General features: G+C 39.3%; 3 pseudogenes; all 3 read left to right on the top strand.

Annotated features, from left to right (window-relative positions):
* Positions 1-277: 277 nt before the first annotated feature.
* Positions 278-719, top strand: LOC123324835 (annotated as a pseudogene).
* A 1,700-nt stretch (positions 720-2,419) lies between these two features.
* Positions 2,420-6,639, top strand: LOC110570492 (annotated as a pseudogene).
* Positions 6,640-7,538: 899 nt separating this feature from the next.
* Positions 7,539-7,908, top strand: LOC110570525 (annotated as a pseudogene).
* The last annotated feature ends 17,962 nt before the right edge of the window (positions 7,909-25,870 follow it).

Genomic DNA, 25,870 nt, shown 5'->3' with positions numbered 1-25,870 from the left:
TTATGGGACCAGCAATTCCTAGGTACCTTTCAGCTCAGCCATTGCCAAAAATAATAGGATGGGAGGAGAAAGCCTTCAATAAAGGAGAAATTTATTTTCTTCTTAGAAACTACTCAGAGGGCAAGTGGGAAACAATGCTGAAGCCCCAAGCTCAGAGCAACTGACAGCTGTGCCATCCTTTGCGTCTTGCTTGGTGTCCCTAATATAACAAGAGGAGTGAGGAATTGAGGCCATGGAAGCCTAGCATTTAACCCATCTCATGGTTAACTTCTGTCTAATGGCTGGACAGGAGAGTTTTGCAGGTTTTGGCATGACTCAAAATAATTATTACTGGTACTGGCAAAGAGTGAAGCCAAGTTCCAGCCCTGACAGGATTACCCTTTTGGCAAATAGTATGAGCAACAGCATGTTACTCTCTTTCTGGCTACAGTTGCAGCTGTCGTGGATGGAAGTGGACACCACCTTATTTCTGCTCATGAGAACTCTGGACACCCAGCTGAACCTTTGTTTACACCTGAGGAAACCAGAAATCTAGCTGAAAACTACGATGAAAAACCACTACAAGATCCATATCTTCATTTGAATATTAAGGAATTAAAGAGTTTATGGTGAAAAGTGTAGAACTCTACAACTTTCTCATGAATTGCCACTGGCAGCCTCTGGATACACTTCACCCTAAAATCCCAGATGAGACCTCAAAGAAGCAAGATGTTCATTAAGCTACCCAACTATCATATTAATTGTTTGCTGTTTTGGTTTTGTTATATATATATAATATTTTTCCAGGAATGTACTGGGTTTGGAATGTAAATACAAACTTCCAGGATTTAAATGTAATTGACATGATAGAGTATAATGTAAATAAATTTCACTAGCACAACAACAACGAAGAAGTGAGACCTGCCAGACACATGGCATGCCTAATTGCCCACCCCAGTTCCAACATAGGCCTTTCTTTAAGAATGAGAGCAGGGACAGTGGAGAAAAATGTAGAATCAGGAAGGCAGCCCAGCCAGCCAATCAACAAATAGTTCCCTGTGAAATAGATTTTAGGTGGCAAACAGGGTAGAATCTTAAACAGAAGGGTTGAAGTCTAGGGGCGCCTAGGTGTCTCAGTCAGTTAAGCATCTGCCTTTGGCTCAGGTCATGATCTTGGGGTCCTGGGATGGAGCCCCTGGAAGTGAGCCCTGCATCAGACTCTGCACACCAGAGAGCCTGCTTCTCCATCTCCCTCTGTGCTCTCTCTCTCAGATAAAGAAAAATCTTAAAAAAAAAAAAAAAGGTTGAGTTCTAAATGGTCTCTATGGCTCCTTCCAACTCTAATATTCTAAGACGTGATGGATAAGAAATCTTTATCTTGACTGTTGGTACTTAGCAAAATATAGATATAAGTGAAAGTGAATGAAGTGGTCAGTAAGGACTTCATGATGATTCTGAGGGGAACTCTGAACAGCTTTCAAATATATTAAATTCAAGGGGCGCCTGGGTGGCTCAGATGGTTGAGCGTCTGCCTTCGGCTCGGGTCATGATCCCAGGGTCCTGGATCGAGTCCCGCATCGGGCTCCCTGCTAGGTAGGGAGCCTGCTTCTCCCTCTGCCTCTGCCTCTCTCTCTCTCTCTCTCTGACTCTCATGAATAAATAAATAAAACATTAAAAAAATATATATATTTAATATATTGTTTTATTGAGCATAATTAACATACATGTTTTATTGAGCATAATTAACATACAGTGTTATATTAGTTTCAGGTGTACAGTATAACGATTTTACTTATATATATTAAATTCAAGTTTTCTTGAATTTATAAAGATAAATATATTAAATTCAAGTTTTCTGTTATCATTGATTTTACCCCCAATACTGAAGATGAAGAGCATGATCCTCAAGGTGGTAGGCACATGGAGAGTACTCTTTGAGTTTGTAAATGGAACAAAGAAAGTGGGAGTGGAATTTTTCTGTGAGTGAGCCAAGATTTGGAAGCAAAAAGAAAGACCAGTTGAAAATGGTGTGTATGGGGTGCCTGGGTGGCTCAGTCGTTAAGCATCTGCCTTCAGCTCAGGTCATGGTCCCAGGGTCCTGGGATTGAGCCTTGCATCGGGCTCCCTGCTCAGTGGGAAGCCTGCTTCCCCTCTCACACTCCCCTTGCTTGTGTTCCCTCTCTCTCTGTCTCTCTCTGTGTCAAATAAATAAATAAAATCTTTAAAAAAAAAAGAGAGAGAAAGAAAATGGTGTGTAGACAATTGCCTGCCCCTTGCCTCCAGGAAGATCCTCTGCTAAAGCCAAATGTAGATCAAAGTGACTGCAGAGAAGAGAAGTTCTCTTGAGCAGGACTCCTCTATATCTTATTGGTGTTCACACCCTCGATGCCTTGCCCTCACTCTCTTCCGTGTCCTGGTCCTGGAACCCCACCAGCCCTGCATGCGGCCTGCTCACCAAGGAGAACAGAGTGATCCAGAAGGCAAGCTGGCTGAGCAGGCTGAGTGCTCTGACATGTCCACCTGCATGAAGGCCATGACAAAGCCTGGCACCAAGCTGCCCAGTCAGAATGTAACCTGCTCTAGGTGGCCTATAAGAATGTCTTCAGGGACTACGGTTGCCCCTGGAGGATTTTCTCAAATATGGAACAAAAGATGAACACCTCTGAGAAGAAGTTATTAAGAGCTACTGGGAGAAAGAGTCTGAACTGAGATTCATCTGCACCATTGTCCTGCAATTGTTGGGTAAGTACTTAATAGCCAATGCATCTAATCCAAAAGGTAAAGTCTTTTATCTGAAAATGGAGTTTACTTCTAGTAACCTTTGTTGCACATGGTGATGATTGAGAACAAACTATAGATAATTCTGGAGGAGCTTTCCAAAAGGCATTTGATATAAACTACAAAGAGATGCAACCCACACACCCAATCCACATTGGGCTGGCTCCTTTCTGTACTCTAACATGAGATCCTTAATAACCCAAAGCTTGCCTGCACACTAGCTAAAACTACTTTTGTTGCTATTGTTTTGTTGTTTTATTGAGCATAATTAACATACAGTGTTATATTAGTTTCAGGTGTACAGTATAACGATTTTACATTTGTATACATTACTCAGTGCTCAGCACTACAGGTGCACTTTTAATCCCCTTTATCTATTTCCCCCATCTCCCCACCCGCTTCCCATCTGGCAATCATCAGATTGTTCTCTATATTTAAGTCTTGTTTTATTGTTTGCCTCTTTTTTCTTTGTTTGTTCATTTATTTTAGTTACTAAATTCTACATGTGAGTGAAATCATATGGTATTTGTCTTTCTCTGTCTTACTTCACTTCATTCTACCCTCTAGGTCCATTATCTATATTGTTGCAGATAGCAAGATCTCACTCTTTTTTTTTTTTTTTTTTTTGGCTAAGTAATATTTCACCCCACATCTTCTTTATCCATTCATCTAGATGGACACTTCCATATGGCGGATACTATAAATAATGCTGCAAAGAACAGAGGGTGCATATATCCTTTTGAATTAGTGGGTAAATACCCAGTATTTAGTGGAATTACTGAATCATATGGTAATTCTATTTTTAACTTTTTAAGCCACCTCCAAACTGTTTTTCACAGTGGCTTTACCAATTTTTATTCCAACCAACAGTGAAGGAATGTTCCTTTTTCTCTTCATCTTTGTCAACACTTTTTTCTTATGTTTTTGATGCTAGTCATTCTGACAGGTGTAAGGTAATGATATTGCATTGTGGTTTTGATTTGCATTTCCCTGATGATTGGTGATGTTAAGTATCTTTTCATGTGTCTGTTGGCCATCTCTATGACTTTTTTGGAAAAATGTCTATATGAGTTTGCTGCCCATTTTAATTGGATTTTTTGTTGTTTTCTTTTTGGTGCTCAGTTGTATAAGTTCTTTATATATTTTGGATATAAACCCTTTCCTGGACATATCATTTACAAACTTCTTCTCCTATTCAGTAGGTTACCTTGTCATTTTGTTGATGGTTTTCTTTGCTGTGCAAAGGCTTTTTAGTTTAATGCAGTCTCAATAGTTTAATGTTTGCTTTTGTTTCCCTTACCAGAGAAGACATATCAAAAAAAAATGTTCCTATGGCCAATATCAAAGAAATTACTATGTTTTTTTCCTAGAAGTTTTATGGTTTTAGGCCTCACATTTAGGTCTTTTATCCATTTTAAGTTTATTTTTGTGTATGGTATAAGAAACTGGTCCTGTTTTATTCTTTTGCATGTAGCTATCCAGTTTTTCCAGCACTATTTATTGAAGATTATGTCTTTTCCCCCATTGTATATTCTTGCCCCCTTCATTGTAGATTAATTGACCATATAACCGTAGGTTTATTTCTGGGCTCTCTATTCTGTTCCATTGATCTATGTGTCTATTTTTGTGCCATGCCTAAAACCACTTCTGATGAAGGCATCACAGAACTTAATGCACTGAAAGAAGACTCATACAAAGACAGCACCCTTATCATGCTTAGTGATAACCTAACATTATGAACATTGAACAGTGCAGAAGAAGAAGGTGAGGTGCAGAAGGGGCAGAAAACTAAATCTATACAGGGTGTCATCCTTTTTTCCTTCAAGAAACCTTTTTACACATCACTATTCCTTGGATTTTCTTTTTTTTTTTCCCCTTTATTTTATTTTATTATTATTTTTTTTAGATTTTATTTATTTTTGCGAGAGAGAGAGTGAGCCCACAAGCCGGGGAGGGGGGAGGGACAGAGGGAGTAGCAGACTCCCCACTGAGCAGAGAGCCCCATGCAGACTTGATCCCAGGACCCTGGGAAAATTACCTGAGCTGAAGGCAGACGCTTAAATGACTGAACCACCCAGGCACCCTATTTTTTTTGTTCTGTTTTTATTTATTCACTTGGGAGACAGAGCACACAAGTGGGGAGGAGGGGCAGATGGAGAGGGAGAGAGAGAAGCTCAAGCGGACTCCATGCTGAACACAGAGCTTCACACAGGGCCAGATCCCATGACCCTGAGATCATGACCTGAGCTGAAACCAAGAGTCGGACACCTAACCGACTGAGCCATCCAGGTGCCCCACTCCACTTGGATTTTCTACAGCAAAGAAACTGATTCATGTTTATGGAATCATCCATTTGATATTTCACAATGGATTACACTTCTTAGAATAGGTGTTTTACTATAGATGTCTTATAAGCCATCTCTTCTTCAGAGGTAAATGATATGTATTGAGTATCGTGTTGAATAAAGTGGATATTTAAAACTAGAAATAAAGGGGTGAGGGGAATGTAGGACAAAATCCCACTAGAATAGGATTATAGGAAAGTACTGAGTTAGACAGTTCCCCATGCTGATCAACAGGTGGCATTAGAGTAGCTTGGATGCCAACTGGAACAGAGGGTGGAAATATTCAGGATCAAGGCAGTCTTTGGGTGAATGTGTGGGGAGGCAGTGTGACTGGTTGTCTATATTTAGTTATGTCTTATCTCTCTAAATTGTTTATTGCTTGAAGCTAGGAACATTTCCACATACAACTAAAAGTTGTACTGAACTTTTCTGTGCTTTCTTTTTCTCCCTTTAAAATGGAGATAGGGGCTCCTGGGTGGCTCAGTCATTAAGCCTCTGCCTTCAGCTCAGGTCATGATCCCAGGGTCCTGGGATGGAGCCCAGCATCGGGCTCCCTGCTCCATGGGAAGCCTGCTTCTCCCTCCCCCACTCCCCCTGCTTCTGTTCCCTCTCTCGCTGTGTCTCTCTGTCAAATAAATAAATAAAATCTTAAAAAAATAATAAAATGGATATAACAGTGATAGCTGCCTTCATAGGATTATTGTGAACAATGAAGAGTTAATGTATGTAAATGAACAATGCAGATTGCAGGGTAAATGCTCAATAAATGTTAGTCAGTATGACTGCACAATGACCTCGAGGCACATAGTAGGCACATGTAATATCAGCAGGTATTAGTGGATGCATAAATGGACAGGATGCTCATAAGCCTGATATTTATAACTCAGAGACTACCTAGCATCAAAATATCCATAGAACAGGGGCACCTGGGTGGCTCAGTCATTAAAGGTCTGCCTTTGGCTCAGGTCATGATCCCAGGGTCCTGGGATTGAGCCCTACATTGGGCTCCTTGCTCAGTGGGGAGCCTGCTTCTCCCTCTCCCACTCCCCTGGATTGTGTTCCCTCTCTTGCTGTCTCTCTCTCTGTCAAATAAATAAAATCTTTAAAAAATATATCCACAGAACATATTGGTAAGGGAATAATCATTTACATTGTTAATATGATACTATACTTTAAAAAAAGTATATAATCTTGGAGTGCCTGGCTGGCTTAGTTGGTAGAGCATGCGACTGATCTTGGGGTTATATGTTTGAGCCCCATGTTGGGTATAGAGATTACTTAAAAATAAAATCTTTTTTTTTTTTTTTAAAGTATATAATCTCAAGAGTCCATTGAAATGGTGTTTCCCTGAGTATCATTTACTTTATGTATACTTCACTGAATCTTTTCAGAGAGGTGTTGTATCAATATTGCAAAGCTAGGCAAACCTATTTTACTTTATTCCTCAGGTAAGAAGGCCAGTCCCTACAATGTTCAGCTCTGCCCAGACACAGACAGGTCTGCTCAGCTTTATGCATTCAGTTCTATCATTACCTAGAAGGTTACTCAAAAAAGAGGCTAGAATTAGTCTTCCTGTTCTAAGCTTGATAGTCAGTAGACCAGACGAGGACTCTAGAGTACTTGATTAGCCATCAAGCTCCATTTTCCCTTCCTAATTTTTGACTCCGGGAGTTCAGGTCTTAGAGTGGGGCTTCTACCCAGATGTCTGGTTTTCATGTCAATTTTTCCTGAGAATGTTGCTCAGTCCTGTACCCTCAGCTAGGGCCTTGACAACCTACCTATCCATTTCTCACCCTCTTATCCTGATACCCCAACTATGCCACCGTCCCTTGGATGCTAGATCAGAGTCTGCCTCAAACACCATGGATCCCTCTGGGACAACTATCACTGTTCCTTTGACAAAAATTTCTGTAGTCTAGGAGGCAGTAATAATCATCACATCCCCTCTTGGATGTGGATCCAAATTAACCCTGCATTCCCCGCACCACTTCAGACCCTATTATTGGGATTTCTGACAGGCCAGCAAAGGCTGACCAAGCTGCTGAGTTATTCTTCCCTTCCCTTGTCCATGCACATTTCCACCTCCTATACTGGCTTAGAAAGCCTCATTCATGGCTGATAGGAAGGGAAGATTGGAATGGAATAAGAGAAAGGCAGATATTGCAAGGAAGAGTAGTGATAAGAATACTTTTAGCTCCAGAGATATAAATGCTATATGTGGGAATGGAAAATAAAGTGATCCTGAAATTTTAACATAATTTCATAGAGGCAATATGGAAATAAAATAGGATTTAGCTCTGTTTGAGTCCTGCCTCTTCCACTTACTGGTTACTTGCACTTTGTGCAAGCTTAAGCTCTCTGAGTCTCAATTTCCTCATGAGTAAAATGGGATTATAAAAATGTTTATTTTGGGGGAAAGGGCACAGAGTTTGAAACATGGCAGATGACATGGACCAGCAACAAACTACCAACACTGTAGAAGAGCCCCTGGATCTCATCAGGCTCAGCCTGGATGAGCGAATTTATGTGAAAATGAGAAATGACAGAGAGCTTCAAGGCAGATTATATGCTTATGATCAGCATTTAAATATGATATTGGGAGATGTGGAAGAAATTATGACTACTATAGAAATTGATGAGGAAACATACAAAGAGATATATAACAAAACAGAATATTCCAATGCTTTTTGTCCAGGGAGATGATATTGTATTAGTTGCCCCTCCATTAAGAGTTGGCTGAAACAAAGAATTTATCATGTATGGAATATAGGAGCTTTTGTATGATTGCCTCTTTAAATGTAGAAGACATTCAAAAGAGAAACCTGCATAAATTTTGATATTAAGAGATGACCAAGGATTCTTCCACTCCTGAAATGAGTTGATTTGCAGATAACTCAAAAATTCTTTTCTTTTATTTTTTTTTATTTTAAAGATTTTTATTTATTTATTAGAGAGAGAATGAGAGAGAGCACATGAGAGGGGTTAGGGTCAGAGAGAGAAGCAGGCTCCCTGCCGAGCAGGGAGCCCGATGCGGGACTCGATCCAGGGACTTCAGGATCATGACCTGAGCCGAAGGCAGTCGCTTAACCAACTGAGCCACCCAGGCGCCCCAGATAACTCAAAAATTCTTAAGCTAAAGGGCATTTTAATTTTTTTCCAATCCTTTCAATAAATGTGATCACCAAGATGCAGAACTCTTTTTTTCAGGAAAAAATAAATAAATAAAAATGTTTATTTTGCAGGGTTGTGAAGATTAAATGAGATAAGGCATGGAAAAAATGCTCCATTTTGGAGTGGTGCTTGTCCTGCCCATGACTGATTCTCAGATTAGAGATTAAAAAGTAATACCCTGTGGGCTGGACTTGGCTCAAAGATGAGTTTTGTTTGAGTCTCTGTCAGGGGTCCCCAAGACCATTCCTAGGTTTGATGATTCACTAAGAGGATGTACAGGACTAAACATATAGTCCTACTCAAAGGCTATGATTTATCATGGCAAAGGATATGCAGCCAAATCAGCAAAGAAAAAGCACATGGGGTAAAGTCTAGGATAAACCAGGAATAAACTTTCAAGGGTCCTTCCCATGGAGTCACACAGGATGGGCTTACTTGCCCCAGCAATAAGTTATAACAACACACATGGAATGCTGCCAAGCAAGAAGCTCATTAGAGACTCAGCACCTGGGTTTTTACTGGGCCTGGTCATGTAGGCAGCTTCTGCCAGGCAGATACCAAAATTCCAGACTCTCAGAAGGAAAGCAGGAGCTTGGCATCATCCATATTGTTTGTACAAACAGTTCAGGCACATTGAGTCACTCTTATCAGTTTTGGGAATGGTGGGAGCCCTCCCAAAGTTCAAGTCCCCAAATGCCAGCCAAGGGCCAACCTGTAAGTAGGCCTTTCTAAGAATAAGAAGGTCGACCTGCTATGTTACCATTTTTACACAAGCACACACAGGGTTTGCCCATGCAGGCTTTTTTTTTTTTTTCTTTTAACTTAGTTGCCATTCTTCAAAAATTAAGAAATTTCACTCAGGATTTTCAGCCCTTGTGAAAAGTCAGATACTGTGGCAAAAATAGATTCATTTTCCCACAAGGCAACAATTGGCAGTCCCCTTTAAATGAGGCTTAAATTCCCTTAAATTCACCCCCATCTCCATCACTGTCAGTCTTTTCCACATTGAGTGCCGACTGCCATTTAACGTCATGTTTTTGTAACTGGCCATGAGCTGCTTGAATCAGGAGTGGTCAACTGACCAGAGTACAAGAGAAAGAAGCAGGCATGTGGAACACCTGTGAGTCATGGTAATTAACAATAATACAAAAGGGTCACATTGATGAATTTCTGCTGTTGAGGTCCCAAGAAATGCCATGAATCTAGAACTCCTCTCTGGCACAATTACCGCAATTACTTATGGGTATTCTTGGATTGATATGACAACACTTTTACTGCAATGTACTATAAACACTTTTCATTTAAGTTAACTTGAATTAGTTTTTGTTCCTATCCATCCAAAGATTACTGACTGGAATAGTGAAAACATAAATAAAACATTGCATTTATTGTCAGTTAGTACTTTATAAATCAAAGCTATTGCTATCATCATCACTGCCAAGAATTGTTGGAATGGACTAAAATATGTCAATAGAAAGGTAAATCTTGTTCAAAGGAAATAGATCCAATGAATATTCAAGTAGTTCTACATATCAATGTATCCACTTATTTACTAACTCAACAAATGTTTACCAAACACCTACTGTGTGACAAGATACGACTATAGAACAAGATAAAATTTCATCTTTATATTCCTAGCATCTAGAAAAGTACCAGGCTTGGAGTTTGGATTCGATAAATGTTTCCTGACTTCAAAAATAGTGTTCATTTATAAGGAGATCTAGAAACCTAAGGATAGAGATAATGAAACTAATTTTGTTCAGCACAAAAAGGGAGAAATGCACATGATATTACTGTAAGATTATGCTGCATGTCACCTAACTAGACAGATGTTCGAGATGCTGCTTTCTAAGTCCAGTTACAAAACTGGCACTGAGGCAATTTAGAGGAGGGACTTCAACTATTCCAATGTGTATTGAATGTTCTATTCTGCTAAAGGCAAAGAATTAGGAAAAGTCTTTACTTGTCACCTGATAATTTTATTGCTCAGAAGACTAAAGAAGCAATTAGGGAAACTTATACTCTAGACTTGACTTTTACTAATAAGGAAAAACCGGTTAGTGAAGCATACAGAAGCTACAAGAAGATCAAGAGAAGAGGCAGTATCACATTAGGGTTGGACACTGGGAGTAGAGTACGAATTTGTTAGTATTTTTTAGTTGTCAGTGGCAAGAATCCAATTCAAATTGACTCAGTCACAGTTGGATCAAGGTTTTCAAAATAAGTCATCAAGAAACACTATTTCTCTTTTGTTATTATTTGCTTTCCTGTCTGCTGGCTTCATTCTTAAGACAGAGTCACCTCTCATAGTGGCAAGATGACCTCCAATATCTCTGAGCTTATGTCCTACAAGGTTAGCAAGCTCATTAGAAAGAGAACATCTCAAAAAAAAAAAAAAGAAAGAGAACATCTCTTTCTGAACATTTTTCACAGAAGTGTGGGATTGGAGAGTCATTTGGCAGGCTTGTGTTATGGGCCCATCCCTAAACCAATTATATGACATATGTGAGGGATGGGAGTAGGAATATATCAGACACATACTAAATCTGAAGCTGAGGAGCTAAAGTCAGTACTATTCGACTAAAAAGGAATAGTTCCATGAAGGAAAATTAAGGTGCTATTTCAAGAATTACAGGTGCTGGGGATTCATTCATTCAATAACTATTTACTGAGTGCCTACTATATTTAGGCTTATTTTATTTCATTTTTGTTTTTGTTTTTGTTGTTGTTTTTATTTTTATTTCATTTTTTAAAAGATTTTACTTATTTATCTGACACAGAGAGCGCACACAAGCAGGGGGAGCATGAAAGCGAAAAGCAGACTCCCTGCTGAGCAGGGAGCCAGACGTGGGGCTTGATCCCTGGGACCACAACGCGAGCCAAAGGCAGACACCCAACCAACTGAGCCACCCAGGTGCCCCTGTTATTTTGTTTTTAAAAGATTTATTTATTTTATTTATTTTTCTGGTTCCCAAACTTAAATTTAATGTAAAAATAACAGAGGGATGATAGATATGATTACATAAAAATATAGAGGTTTTACACATCAAAACACAAAATAGAAATAAAATACAAAGAATAAACTGACAATAATATTTACCATATATAAGACAAAAACTTAGTGTAATTAGTGTATAAAGATTGCATACAAATCTCTGAGAAAAAAGTAGTGAGATCCCAATTATAAGTGGGTAAAGGGTACCAATAGACTAGTTCACCCCCTTTGAAAAATGACTAACATAAACATAAGAAAAATGTATTCAACCCTAAGAATATCAGAAGAATGTAAATTTAAAAAGCTATAATTTTCACCAATTAAGGTAGCAAATTGTTTTGGATAAAATATTCCATACTGGCCTAGGTATGGTGAGACAAATTCTTGTGTGCTCTGTCGGAGTAAATATAAATAAGGACATCTTTTCAGGGAAACAATTTGGTTGTTTGCCTCAGAAGTGTAGGTTTATTTTAGATTCCAGATATATAACGGTGAATAATAAAGACAAAAATCCTTGTTTTATTGGACCTTGCACTCTAGTTGGGGTGAGAAAGACAATAAACAGCTACATTAATAAAATATGTAATATTTCAGGTGGTGATATGTGCTGTAGGAAAATATCAGGGAAAAGGAAGAGAAATTGCTGCAATTTTATGTAGGGTTATCAGAGAAGGCCTTATTGAGAAGGGGACATTGGAGCCAAAGCAAACAAGAGAATGAGCTCTGTAAATATCTGGGTAAAAGGGAAGAAGGAAAGCAGTGTGTATGTGGATTTGTATCTTGCAAAAGTGAGCCAGAGGAGAGTAGGTGATAGGTCAAAGATTGTAAAAGGTCTTGAAGGCTATTGACTTTGATTTTAATGAGTTGAGAAGCCACTGGAGAGCTTGAGCAGAGTAATGACATGATCTAGCTGACATTTAAAATGTAAACCAAAGGGAGGATGCAGGAGATTAAGTAAGAGATCAGTATAGTAATCCAGATTAGAGATATTAATAGTTTAGACCAAAATGATGTAACAGTGGACTTGGTTAAAAGTGGTCAGATTCTGGATATATTTTCAAGGTAGTGAATTGTGGGGGGCAGGAGAAGTAAAAGAAAGTATCAAGGATAACTCTGAGATTTTTGGCGAGAGTGATCAGAAGGCTAGAGTTGCCATTAACTGAGATGGAGAAAACTGTCGGAGGAACAGGTTTGTAGAAGAACAGGAGTTCCACCGCATTCTTATTAAATTTGAGATACTTGTTAATGATTCAAAGTGGGGATGTTGGTGGGCAGTTGAATATATGAGTCTAGGATTCAGGTAAGAGTTCTTGGCTGCAGAGTTTATCAGAATACAGATATATAATGCCATGAGACTGGACGAGATCACTGGGAGAGAGAGAGAGTGTAGAAGAAAGAACTCCAAGAATGAGGTACTTCAATGTTTAGATGTCAAGACGATGATAAGGAATTCCTAAAGAAGACTGCAGGCTGAGAAGCATCAGTCAATGAGATAAGAGGCAATCTAAGAGGATGAGATATTCTGGAAGCAAAGAGAATAATATGCTTCAAGAGGGAGAGATCACTCTGTCAAATGAAGAGAGGTCAAGTGAAAATAAGGACTGACCTTTGGATTTAACTACTTGCCATGAGCAGTTTAAATGGTCTGAAGGTGAAAAAACCCTATAGAGTCTGTTCAAGAGAGAACGAGAAGAAGGGAATTTGGAGATTGCAAATATTAAAAACTACAACATAGTTTATATCTGTGTTGTGCAATAAAACAGAGCAGAGAAATGGGGCAGTAGTTAGAAGAGGGATATCAAGAGAAGATTTTTTTTAAATGGGAGAAATTTATATGTTATAGAATGATCCATTGGAGAGAGGAAACTGATGATATAGGAGAGTAAAGGCAGAATTGATGGAGCAATGTTCTTGAGGAAACATGCAAAACAACAGATGTCCACTACAAAAACATATGGGAGATTTTAGAAAAACAGATTTCTAAAAGCCCAGAGAAAGGCAACTATGGTTTTATGGCCAATATCCTTTAAAAAGGACAATAGATTAAGAAAAATGAGAGAGACTAAGGGGTAGTATTCTGATGCGGTGGAAGATTCTGGCTTGAACCTAAATTTTATTTTATTTTATTTTATTTTTTATTTTTTAAAGATTTTATTTATTTATTTGACAGAGAGAGAGACAGCGAGAGAGGGAACACAAGCAGGAGGAGAGGAAGAGGCAGGCTTCCTGCTGAGCAGGGAGCCTGATGCGGGGCTGGATCCCAGGACCCTGGGATCATGACCTGAGCCGAAGGCAGATGCTCAACGACTGAGCCACCCAGGCGCCCCTTGAACCTAAATTTTAATCACCATTAACATTCAGTGTCAGGGCATGAATCCTCCATTATTGTGCATGACAGGAAAAGGAGTCTCCTGGGAAAGATTTCATTCTAAAGGAAGAGAAAGTAGTGCTCTTAGGTTTGGACAATACTTGGCCAACAGGAGGGGAAATTAGTAGAGCGTGATGTCTATCGCTCAGGTTTAGCCTCTGGCCCAGAGGCTATAAACCCATGTTAGAATCCTAAGGAGAGGGGAATACAAGAGATGAAAGCTCTGTTTCAATAAACTATGTAAGATACTACGATAACAAGACAATGCCATCTTGTTACTCATCTGTTAATGCTAAGGCCCAAAGGAGAAAAGCCTTGATCCTACTTTTGTGCAACAGGCTTCAATGCATTAAAGATTCTAAAAACTGCCCCCTCCAACTTTAACATTCAATGAGTCTGAAACGGTGACCAGTCCTGATAGTGGTGGCCAGTAGAGGCCAGACCCCATCACCCTGCAGGAATGAAAACCAGTTCCAAGAGTGGGAGAGATTTTAATAGTTTGTAGCTTCAGGAGAAAAGACCCTTAGCATGGATATCACCAGCAGTCGTGGCAATGGTCTGGCACTACCAAGTAACTTCATGGGAAGCAAAGGTTTTGTCAGCAGGTATCTCCAAAGGTGGTCTGGCTGGGAGAGAATCATGGCAGACAGAGGGGAGAGCTGACATGACTTGTTGATGAGCACACATGTCATACTACCTATGAGCTTTGTAGAGACAACTGGATGAGACTTTAAGAGTAGCTATAAGTCCTGCAATAGGGTTGGGGTGAAAATCAGAAAAAAAAAATACTATTTATTACTGTTGATATGATTCCATTTTATGCTTAGGTTGGTGTGGCTAGGGAAACATGGGTTATAAGAAATTACAATCACACATAAAGCTGATGAGGAAGAAAATACCAAAGAAAGAACATGTGGCTGAGGAGAATGGGCTCTGTTGAGATAGATGCTGATGATAGAGGTGTGCACAACCAAGGACACAGACGGAGGGAAAACTCAGGAAGGATAAAGCACAGAACCAGCTCAAGTTGAGGATAAAAAGAAACAGTTCAGTTAAAACAAAACAAAACAAAGCTATGTTTGGAGGAAGAAAATGATGTAATGCTGACAGATGGTAGAGAAAGTATAACCACTTAACTATTGTTTTACTTCTTTTCTGTTGTTTAAGTAAAGAAAATGGTCTTCAAAAGGGAAGGTAGAAAACATAACTAAGCAGGAAAATGAGAGATCCTCCTCATTTTTTACTTTTCTCCATTTTTTGAAAGTTTCAGAATGAGTATTACCTTTCTTTACTTAAAAAAAGATTTTTTTAGGGCGCCTGGGTGGCTCAGATGGTTGGGCGTCTGCCTTCGGCTCGGGTCATGATCCCGGGGTCCTGGGATCGAGTCCCGCATCGGGCTCCCTGCTCCTTGGGAGCCTGCTTCTACCTCTGCCTCTCTCTCTCTCTCTCTGTCTCTCCTGAATAAACAAATAAAATTAAAAAAAAAAAAAGATTTTTTTAGGGGCACCTGGGTGGCTCCCCTTGGTTTGTTGGTTAAGCGGCTGCCTTGGTTAAGTGGCTACCTTCAGCTCAGGTCATGGTCCCAGAGTCTTGGGATCGAGCCCTCCATCGGGGTCCTTGCTCAGCGGGGAGCCTGCTTCTCCCTCTCCCACTCCCCCTGCTCGTGTTCCCTCTCTCACTGTCTCTCTCTGTGTCAAATAAATAAAATCTTTAAAAAAATATTTTTAAAATATTTTATTGAAAAACAAGAAATTAAAATTTGATTTAGCAAGAGCCCAAATCAATGCTTTAATGATGCCAAGTCCACAGTTCCAGATGAATTATAGCCTAAGGTATTGGGAGAGTACAGATGTAATAATGAGACACCTGCTGATAGTCTTTAAATCATGATGAAGAACAAGAAAGTTGCCAATAGATTATACCTAATATTGACATTTCATAAAGGAACTTTATATGTCTAATATTAGCTACTGGTGTCTGCTACATGCTAGGCATTGTGCTAGACCAAAGGTCAGTAAAGTATGGCTCATAGGCCAGTTTCAGCCCACTGCCTGTTTTTGTGCTAAGAATGATGAATTAAATGGTTTGAAAAAAATCAAAAGAACATTTCATGTCATGTGAAATTTATATGAAAACCAAACCTCAGGGTCGACAAAGTCTTATTAGAACACAGCCACGCCCATTTGTTTACATACCGTCTATGGTTGCCTTTGTGCATCAGTGGGAAAGTTGGGTAGTTTGACAGAGGCTTATGGCCTGCAAAGCCTAAAATATTTACTATTTAGTCTTTATGAAAAAAAAATTCACTGAATCATGGGCTAGATATCTATCTGATGTTATCTCTAATCCATGACAATTATGAAAGTTTTATTTCATTAGGTCCTCTTCAGGTCTTACTCAGGGAGGTGGGCTGAGCAGCCACTCTTATCCCTGTGATAAAATGGAAGCTCAGAACATTTAAATAACTCGTGCAAGTTCACACAGCTCACATGGGACTCGTGTTGGTCTTCTGTTCTCAAAGCCCACACTCTTTATAGCATACCAGACAGCTAGAAGACAAGTGATGGCAAATGTTTCTTTTTTTTTTTTTTTAGTGGAGAAAAGGACACTAGAAATCTTATTCTAGTGAGTTTCACTTTATAAAGATTTTATTTATTTATTTATTTGACAGAGAGAGAGAAAGCACGAACAAGAGGGAAGGGTAGAGGGAGAAGCAGACTCCCTGCTGAACAGGGAGCTCGCTCGATGCAGGACTCCAGCCCAGGACCCTGGGATCGTGACCCGAGCTGAAGGCAGACACTTAACTGACTGAGCCACCCAGGCGCCCTCTAGTGAGTTTCATTTTAAATCTCAGAAAAAAAATTAAATTGCTAAATGAGTGACTATAAAAATGTAAGAAAATAAAGTATTCACTAAGAATCTTTCCTGCTTTGATCATGTTTCTATTTTATAAAATATTTCATATAATATAAATGCCTTAAAATAAAATTTATGATAAAAGAAAATTATAAAGAGGGACTTTGACTCTTACATTTAGATAGTGCTTTACAGTTTTCCAAAGCACATTTACATGTACTATTTTATTTGAGATCACAATTCTATCAGCTTGGCAAGGCAGAGATTGTGAGCCCTGTTTTGCAGACAAAGCTCAGAAAGATTAAATGGCTTATGTAAAGTCATAAAACTAGCCAAGATTTGAACCCAGCTCTCCGACTTCCAATTCAGTGTTCAGGGCAAAATAAAACAGCTATGTTTATTGGCTTCTTAATTTGTGCCAGGAACTGTTCTAAATGCTTTACCTGTATTAACTTATTTGAGATTCACAATGACACTGTGAAATATGCTCCATTATTATTCCCATTTTACAGATGAGGAAACTGAGGCACAGAGTGATCCAGTTTCTTGCTTAAGACCACAGAACTTATAGCAGGTGGTAGAGCCAGTATCTGAACTCTACTATCGGACTCTAGAGCCAGAGCGCTTAGCCGCTACAAACGGCTTCCTCCTGGGGTATCTGACACAGCTCCCCACAGTATCACTCTGGCCTAATAGCAAATCTGTGTGCTGGATGAAAATGCAGCTACACGACTACATTGCCTACTGAATAACAATACTGAGAGTAGTGATTAAAGGTTTGCAGTATCCTGAGTGGTAGGTCCTCAGAGGAGAGCGGTTTATAGTGAAGTCTTAAGTTGATTGTTCATTTTTTGCCTATTGCATTGTATTGCAGATTACAAATATAGGAAGTGGATCTGAAGATTGTATTATCTGCTTTTAACTAAGTAATCTTCTCAAAATGAGAGGATTGTCTGAAAGGATCCATACAAAAAAACTGTGTGTGGTGAGTAGTTCATACAAATGAAAATGTATGTATTTGCACATTGGAAGAATGCAAGCACAATCAACAAGATGATGGCAGATCCACTCCTTGTAAAGTGAGGGGCAAACCTTTGTCAACAGCAATGAGATAAAACAATTGATCATCTAAGCCTATGTCATATATGTAGTTTTATTGCTCTGTTTTTTTTTTTAAAGATCTTTATTTATTTTTTGACAGAGAGAGAGACAGCGAGAGAGAGAACACAAGCAAGGGGAGTGTGAGAGGCAGAAGCAGGCTTCCCGCGGAGCAGGGAGCCCGATGCAGGGCTCGATGCCAGGACCCTGGGATCATGACCTGAGCCAAAGGCAGACGCTTAATGACTGAGCCACCAAGGCGCCCCTACTCTCTTTAGAAATACAATTAAAAATATACAACATTATAGAAAATCATTAATAAAAATAATTTTGAAGTCAAAACAGAGAACACTGACATACATCATATATAAAGTAAAACCGAACCTTGGGCAATGAGCTGGATCAGTGAGTTCAGTAAATAGCAGGAACATTCAGAGAGTTAATGTTTGGGGCTTGTTCCTGTGATCCATACAATTCCCATCTTGCTCTTTGTTTTGAAAATGTTACAAGTAGAATGTCTGATGTGGGTATTGTAAGCAACTCCCTGGAAGTTATTTGCAATCATTCTAAACTAGTGATTAACCAAGTATATACTGGACCAACAACATTAGCATCACCTGAGAACTAGCAAGAAAGGACCCCCCCCCCAACCCCAGTTGTACTAAGAGAAAAACTCTGAGTATAGGGCCCAACAATTTCTGTTTAAACAAGCACTCTAGGTGATTTTATTTGAGAACCATATATTGTATGTGTCTAGAACAGTTAAATTAGAAATAGTTGGAAGGATAGGAAGGAGTTTCTCAATATTCAAAGATAGTATTGGATAAAGGCCATTTAAGGTGAATCTACTTAAACTACAATTTTACAGTCTTACTATTCAAACTTAGGACCAAAGACTACCAGCATCAGCATTCTTGGGAGCTTGTTAGAAATGCGGACTCCATGGCCCCTCTCCTGACTAGTTGAATCATAATCTATACTTTAACAAGATCTCCAGGTAATTCCTATGCACATTAATATTTGTGATGCTGTTATAGAAAATAGGTTTTTAAATGTTTAATTGGGAGGGGCGCCTGGGTGGCTCAGTCCGTTAAATGTCCAACTCTTGATTTCAGCTCAGGTCATGATCTCAGGATCATGAGATCAAGCCCCGCGTCCTACTCCACCATCAGTGGAAGTCTGCTTGAGATGCGCGTGATCTCTCTCTCTCTCTCTCTCTCTCTCCCTCTGCCCCTCCCCCACTCACACGTGTGGGGGGGAGGGGGATGCACATGCACTCTCTTTCAAATAAATAAATAAATAAATCTTTAAGAAAATGTTTGGGAAAAACTGAAAATATTGTTATTTTAAGTTTTTCTCTTGAATAAAATCATATGATAGTATGGTGTAATATTCTTCAACATTTTATGGCTGACTTTTGTAGTACTATCATAACTTTTGTAACAAAAATAATTTGAGGGCTTCATTATTTTCAAAGAGCTTCTTCTAATCTTTGATCGCCGAATCATTCTCTTTTGAAGTGCTTGTCATCAGACCTATTTATTTTCTTTTAGTACACGCACGTCAGATGGAACTTGCTTTTCCATGGCTTTTACGTGATCCCAGTTTTCCAACATTATGTTCACTGACTTTATGAAGTATACCTTGCTTTTTAAAAATTCACAATTCACTTTAGGGTCAATTTCCATTACATTTGTGGATGTTTACATCCAACATTCAGGCAGCAGCTGCCAGACAAACACTTTGACAGGATGGGTGGGGACGGACGAAACCTAGTGTTATGCTGGAGGATGTTGGGTGGGGACAAATTTTATAAGTGGTCAGTTCATTAGTTGAATATGTCCATATTATGATAACTACTGCTTTATTAGGTAGCCTCTTAAATGGGATGGTGGGATAATGGAAACTCAGATAACAATGACACAAATGTTAAGGGTGATTGTCTCCAGGCAATAAAACTCCATGTAATTTTTATTTCCTTTTTTGTGCATATCAGTATTTTCTAAACTTGCTATAATGAATGCATGTTATTTTTGCAACCAGAAAAAAACTCTATTACTTAATAATTTTTAAAATTGAGGTATAGTTTATGTGACACGACCGGATCCAGTGGAGGCCAGCAAGGCTGGCAGTGAAAGAATTCACCCTAAGCAGAACAAAAGAGATAGAAGTTTACAGAATTCGCTGCAAAGGAGTAGGGGGCAGGACAGCAAAGGAGAGACTGTCTGCCAGGAGGTGAGAGGGGGTGGTGGGGGCTGTAGTTAAGGGGGGAAGGTGAGGAGGTATGGGAACATATGCAGTTTTCCTTTCTTCTAACCCATTGGTCAGCTAGGGCTTGTGGATATTTTGAGGTGGGTTGCCTAATGGGCCTGTTTGTATTCAGCCCAGTGGCCCCTGTGGACCCTTTTACCTTACTCAGGTTTCCATTGCTCAAGCTGATTGCCTAAAGGCAGCCTCCACAATTTACATTCAATAAAATGCACAGAGAGCCTAAGTGCTCAGTTCAGAGTTGCGGCAGTTATGTACACCTGTGTGTGACCATCACTCTAAACAAGATATGAGCTATTTTCATCACCCAGAAGGTTCCTTTGTGCCCCCTTCAAATCCGAAATTACCCTAATACAGCACTCTTCCTGTGATACACACTGCTTTTCCAAAGCGTTCTAACCTCTCGGGTTATTTCAACATACTGATCGGAAGCAGCACACTGTATTGGATTTTAGCAAATCCACGTTGTGTGTTGGCCTCAAGCACCGAACTGAGGTATACAGAGGGAGTCCATGCCGCAGTCTGCATTTCTTTCCATGTATTCCTCTTTGTGTATTTCCAACTCATATTTTGTAGAAAATGAGAAAAATAATTTCCCCTCCCCCACAGTCATTCCCTTTTCTCTTTCTCCTTCCTGCTTTGAAACAGCTACTTCCCGCACTGCCAAGAGAGGATTCTAAGATGAAAGCTTTGTTCCTGCCAAGGCCGACAAAGAGCTCTAAATACAGCCTGCTTGCCAGTGTCTAGGAGAGGAAGAGGCATGTGTCGCCCCCCTCTCCCATACCATGTCCCCCCCCCCCTGACGTCCACATCTGCCCCTCACATGTCTCTTTCTTACTGTTCTGGTTCATGGTAACAGTTAAAACAGCAAAAATAATGTTGACTAAAAGATAATAAAGTTTAAAACACACAAAGTGCTTTCATAAAGGTCATCTCATTTTGTTAGGCATCCCTGCAATTCCACTTAAATTCTGTGGGGAAATACTAGCATTCATTAATTCATTCCTTTGTTCATTCACACAGCACATATTTATATACGTAGATACTATGTTCTAGACAAAATACTAGGCACTAAGTAACAGTGGCCAAAAAAAAAAAAAAAAAAAATCCCTCCCAAAACTTATTGTGCAGTGGGGAACCAGATGAGTAAATAGGCAATTCTGACTCAGTGCAACAGTTTGTGTAGTAGCATACTGAACCCAGGTTAATTATAATACTGAAAAATTAGAAACAACCGAACTATCTTAACAATAGGAAGATGTCAAATTACTGCACAGCTGCTTGCTGGACTGATTTGGAACCATTAGAAGTCATTTTTGGGGAAGATACTTTTGAGGATATATTAATAAGCACACATTACTTTTATAATCAGATAAAAAAATTGTAAGGTGAAAAACACAATTGTTATAAGTATGCCAAGGTACTACCTAGCCAGCACATAGTGATGGAAATATTTATCTTCATATATGCCTTAAATTGAAATATATTTTCTAATGAAGTTTTAATTTTAAAATGTGCCCTTATAATTCTTCTTTTAATAGGTTATCTATAATTAGTTTTTGGATTTTTGTATGTGTGTTTTTTAAAGATTTTATTTATTCACTTGAAACAGATAGAGAGAGAGTGAGAGCATGAGCACGGGGAGAGACAGAGAAGGGAGAAGGAGAATCAGATTCCCCGCTGAGCCCGGAGCCCTACGTGGGGCTCAATCCCAGAACCTAGAGATCACGACCTGAGCCAAAGGCAAACGTCTAACCATCTGAGCCACCCAGGCACCCTAGTTTTTTGTTTTTAAATGTAATATTTAAAACAGTTTTCAAATAGATACTATATTTATATAACTGTTTACAGTGCTTTCATACATTATTTCACTTCATCTCAAAAATAATCCTGTGAGGTCAGTGTTGTTAACCCCCTTTACAGAGGGAAACCAAGGCTTAGTGATATTCAAGAACATATCCAACATCAGTTAGTGGGTGGCAGATCTAGAACTCCAATTTAGTTTTGTTTTTTTTTTTACCTCCAAATCCAGAGCTTCTTGCATTTCACATTGGTATCTCACTAGTTTTATTTACATTCCAATGGGCCACAGACTTTTCAAACAGGGGTGTCTGAACTAGCATAGTATATGTTCTTAAATTTATTTTCACTGTTGCTTCTTAGAATTAATTACTGAAATAAAATAAACTTAATAAGTTCCTAATATGTAGAAGCACTGTATCAGGGAGTCCAACTCATATATGCTTTAGGTATTTTAAAGTATTTTTAGTATGTATTTGTATTTTCCTGATTATAAAAGTAAAAACTCTTCATGTAGAATTTTTTATAATTAGAATTATTGTCATAGCTGTTAAAAAAAACCAACCTTTTTCCTCCTCAGTATGGTGGGTCTGCTATATAGTTTTTTTCAAATTTATGTTTTATCAAAATAATACGTAGATTCAGATTTAAAAAGTCAAATAGTATGATTAAGGTTGTAGTGAAAAAGAGCAGTCCCTCTTGTATTTTTCCTAATCTCAATTCCCATTCTCCAACAGGTAACTTCTGCAATTTTTTAGCTACTTGGGGGTGTATACCTTGATAATCTGAAATAACATGTGAATACCACTATTTTCTTTCTCCTTTTTTTTTTTTAAAGATTTTATTTATTTATTTGACAGAGAGAGAGACAGCAAGAGAGGGAACACAAGCAGGGGGAGTGGGAGAGGGAGAGGGAGAGGGAGAAGCAGGCTTCCTGCGTGCGGAGCAGGGAGCCGGATTCCGGGCTTGATCCCAGGACGCTGGGACCATGACCTTAGCCGAAGGCAGACGTTTAACGACTGAGCCACCCAGGCGCCCCTCTTCTTCTTTTTTTTAATTGCAGTATTAGCTTTTATACTTTGATTTTTGTTGGGGCCCTCCCTCTCTCTCTCCTCTGACACTCCCTCCTCCAGGAAGGAGTGATTTACCTGACCAGCAAGCAGGCCTGCCTCAGCCCACTCCTCTTTTCTCTTGCACGCACCTGCCTGAGGCAAGGTGCCTTCTGCTTCTGTTCCCTGAGCAAGCGAACGGGGGCAGAGTGTGCCCTGTGCCTGTGGTTGTAGCAACAGCTTCCATCTGACTGACACCTCCTGTGTCTTCGCTTCCCCACAGGAGGCCTTTCTGCGGCCCCACAGGTACTCTTAGTACCAGGGGAATCAGGAATGCAGAGTCAACACCATCTTCAACTACTGGGACCAGCTTCCCTATTCCCTGGTGCGACAGTTCTAAGGTGGGTTCCACACAGTTTTTCAGAAGGTTCCGTGGGGGACTGAGTTCACTGACACATATTTTACTGGCTTTTTTTCTCTTTCTCGTTTTTAATTCTCTTTCTCATTTTTAATTCCCAAATTTAAAAAAATCGCAATAATTAGATACAAAACTTTTTTGGGGGTTTATAAGCCATTACTACTTCTTATTTTAGAAAATACCTTTCATGGTTTTTTAGTAGGCAAGAAATTAAAAATAAACCAGAACAAATACTAAAATGCTTCTTTGGCGCACAGAAAAGGTTTTCTTCTTAATTGTATTTATTTAAAGATTTCTAAAGCTTTGCAAACTGAAATCAAAATGATACAGTGAAATATAAAAACACAAAAATTCTCCAATTCAGCCAGCCTAAGATTTAATCTTTTTCTTCTGGCAGAGTCTAGTATTTATAGTTATATTTCTGTTAAAGAAGAGAATAAATTCCCATGAAATGCTTCTTACTACAATCATTACTACCAAGTGTCCTATAAAATTTCTGGATATCTGTACTGCCAGCAGAGGTATTAGGTGAAGTCCAGTGTTTAGTGATGAAACAGTCCTTTAGTGAAGCAGCCACAGGCAACTTAAGTAAGAGGGAGCAAGTGCTTGACTTGAACAAAAATTACCTGAATAACTTCTGGCAGTTATTTTTGAATTGTGAAGACCTGACCAGAAGGTTAAGGAACAGCTGGAGGCACTAAAAGGATTTTTCTAGGAGAATCCTCAAGGAAAATATTGTCCACAGGTGAATGCTGGTCTTCAAAAACACTGAGCAGTCTGAATCTGATTACTGGGATCCAAATTCCATCACCTCCCCCACCCCCCCACTCCCCCACCCCGGGGCAGTCGTTTCCCTCCTCTTAGGAGATCCTGAGATGGGTATCATAGGGTATGTCTTAGCTTCACTGAAACAAAACCTGCCTTCAGCTCATTACCCCGGTGATGATTCAGTCAGACTCAGCTGGATCCCATTGAAGGGTAGCTGATGTGGCTGCATTTATGAAACTGACCCCCAGAAAAGACATCTTGCTAAAAGTAACTTTTCTTGCACTAACCAGCACATGGATGGTGCTCAGGAAATAAAATAGCGCTCTCTGAGAGGGTTGAAAGGCACAGAGATTAACAGGAGAAGTAGCTTCGGGTACATTTTTACAGGTGGACAGAGGACTTTAGTGTATAGCTGTACACCAAGTATTTCAGCAGTATTTGCCAGAGGCCTGTCTGGGTTATTGAGAAAGGTCCCCGATAGTTGAAAATTGAGAGTTAAGAACTTGAGCACGGCATCTAACAGACATGGATTGAATTCCAGTTCCACCACTCACCAGGGGCAAGCCCTTTGGTAAATTGCGCAACCACTTTGTTTGCTTCATTCATTCATATAAAATGGGGAAAAAAGATATTAAAATCTCATAGAGTTTTGTAAGGATCAAACAAGAAAATGTATGTGAATGTTACTGCTTTGCAAGTTCTAACACTGCTTTGCTATCGGCTTATATCCACTTATGAAGAGTGTCATAAAATTACTTAAAACTATAGCCCTTTAAGTACCAAGATAGACATGTGAGTGACTCAACTTCTTGAGAAAAATGATAGAAATAAATATTTTGCTTGTCTCTTTGGACATAGCAAGTCATAAATCTCAGCTTGTGAATCACCATTCTGGAGTCCCCTGTAGGACAGAGAAACCCAGCTTAGCAACAATCCAAGCGGCAATTTACAAAGCTTCCCTGAGAGTGGGTAGTTCTTCTTTCTTCCTAAGAGTACATTCAGTGACCAGCCATGAACAAAAAGTCTTCAGAGATTATAAATAATAACATTAATGATTAAGAGAAACAGGCAACAGAGGCAAAACAAGTTGGTTCTGAGTCAAACTGATAGGGATGGATCCTGAAAAGTCTTGTACTTTTATTTCATTATTTTGAAATTTTTGTGTTTCCTTTTGAAGAGTCTTCCTTGCTGTGGTGAGGGAACAAGAAAGATATGGCAGGAGGGCAGAGGGGGGAGAAATCTACAAATGAAATTGTAAGATTCTTTTAAATGATTATCGTCTGTGTTGCAAAGGGATTTAGGTAAAGCTGATATTTGTTGCTGATCTCCCTCTAAATTGGAGAGCAGACCTGCCCAGATTTTTTTGCTATGTCTCAGAGTCATTTGTTTTTGATTCATCCAACAGCCCTGACAGAAGCAGAGGAATAAGAATCAAGAAGTGAGAAACTCTAACCTGCCTAGATATTGGCATGTAAAATAAATGTAGGTTAGCATGACAGTCTGAGATCTTCAGTACAGAACATTTATGGGCTGTGCAGTGACCAGTAAAAATTTTTTTTGAATTTATATGTCCCAAACAAGCTTAGTTTTATTAAGGTACTTCCATTTTTTACCCTCAAACAGTAACTGTCTTGTTGGGGAGAGAAATCTTGCAAACACATAAAACAAATTGTGCTAGCATAGCATAGTAGTTGTTAGGAGTTAGTTGGACAGTTAGGTAGTCAGGGCCAGGGTCCCCAACAAGAAAATATGGAGTTGGGACAGCTAAGACAAAACAGCACTAACATCCTGTTTTGCAGCTAAGACAGGAACACACTAGCATTCTGCTTTGCAGCCTTTGCAAAAATGACTTCTGCAAAATGTCCCAAAATAAAACAATTAACCACAAAGCATTTGTCACTATCATGAGCAAGGGGCAATTAAGACATAAGCCCCCAGATGTCAGCCCAAAAAGACCATTAGCATATAAACATTAAC

Source organism: Neomonachus schauinslandi, chromosome 5, assembly GCF_002201575.2.
Source record: "Neomonachus schauinslandi chromosome 5, ASM220157v2, whole genome shotgun sequence".
Lineage (NCBI taxonomy): Eukaryota > Metazoa > Chordata > Mammalia > Carnivora > Phocidae > Neomonachus > Neomonachus schauinslandi.
The sequence above is the reverse complement of the archived record's forward strand: the minus strand, read 5'-3'. Positions and strand labels throughout refer to the sequence as shown.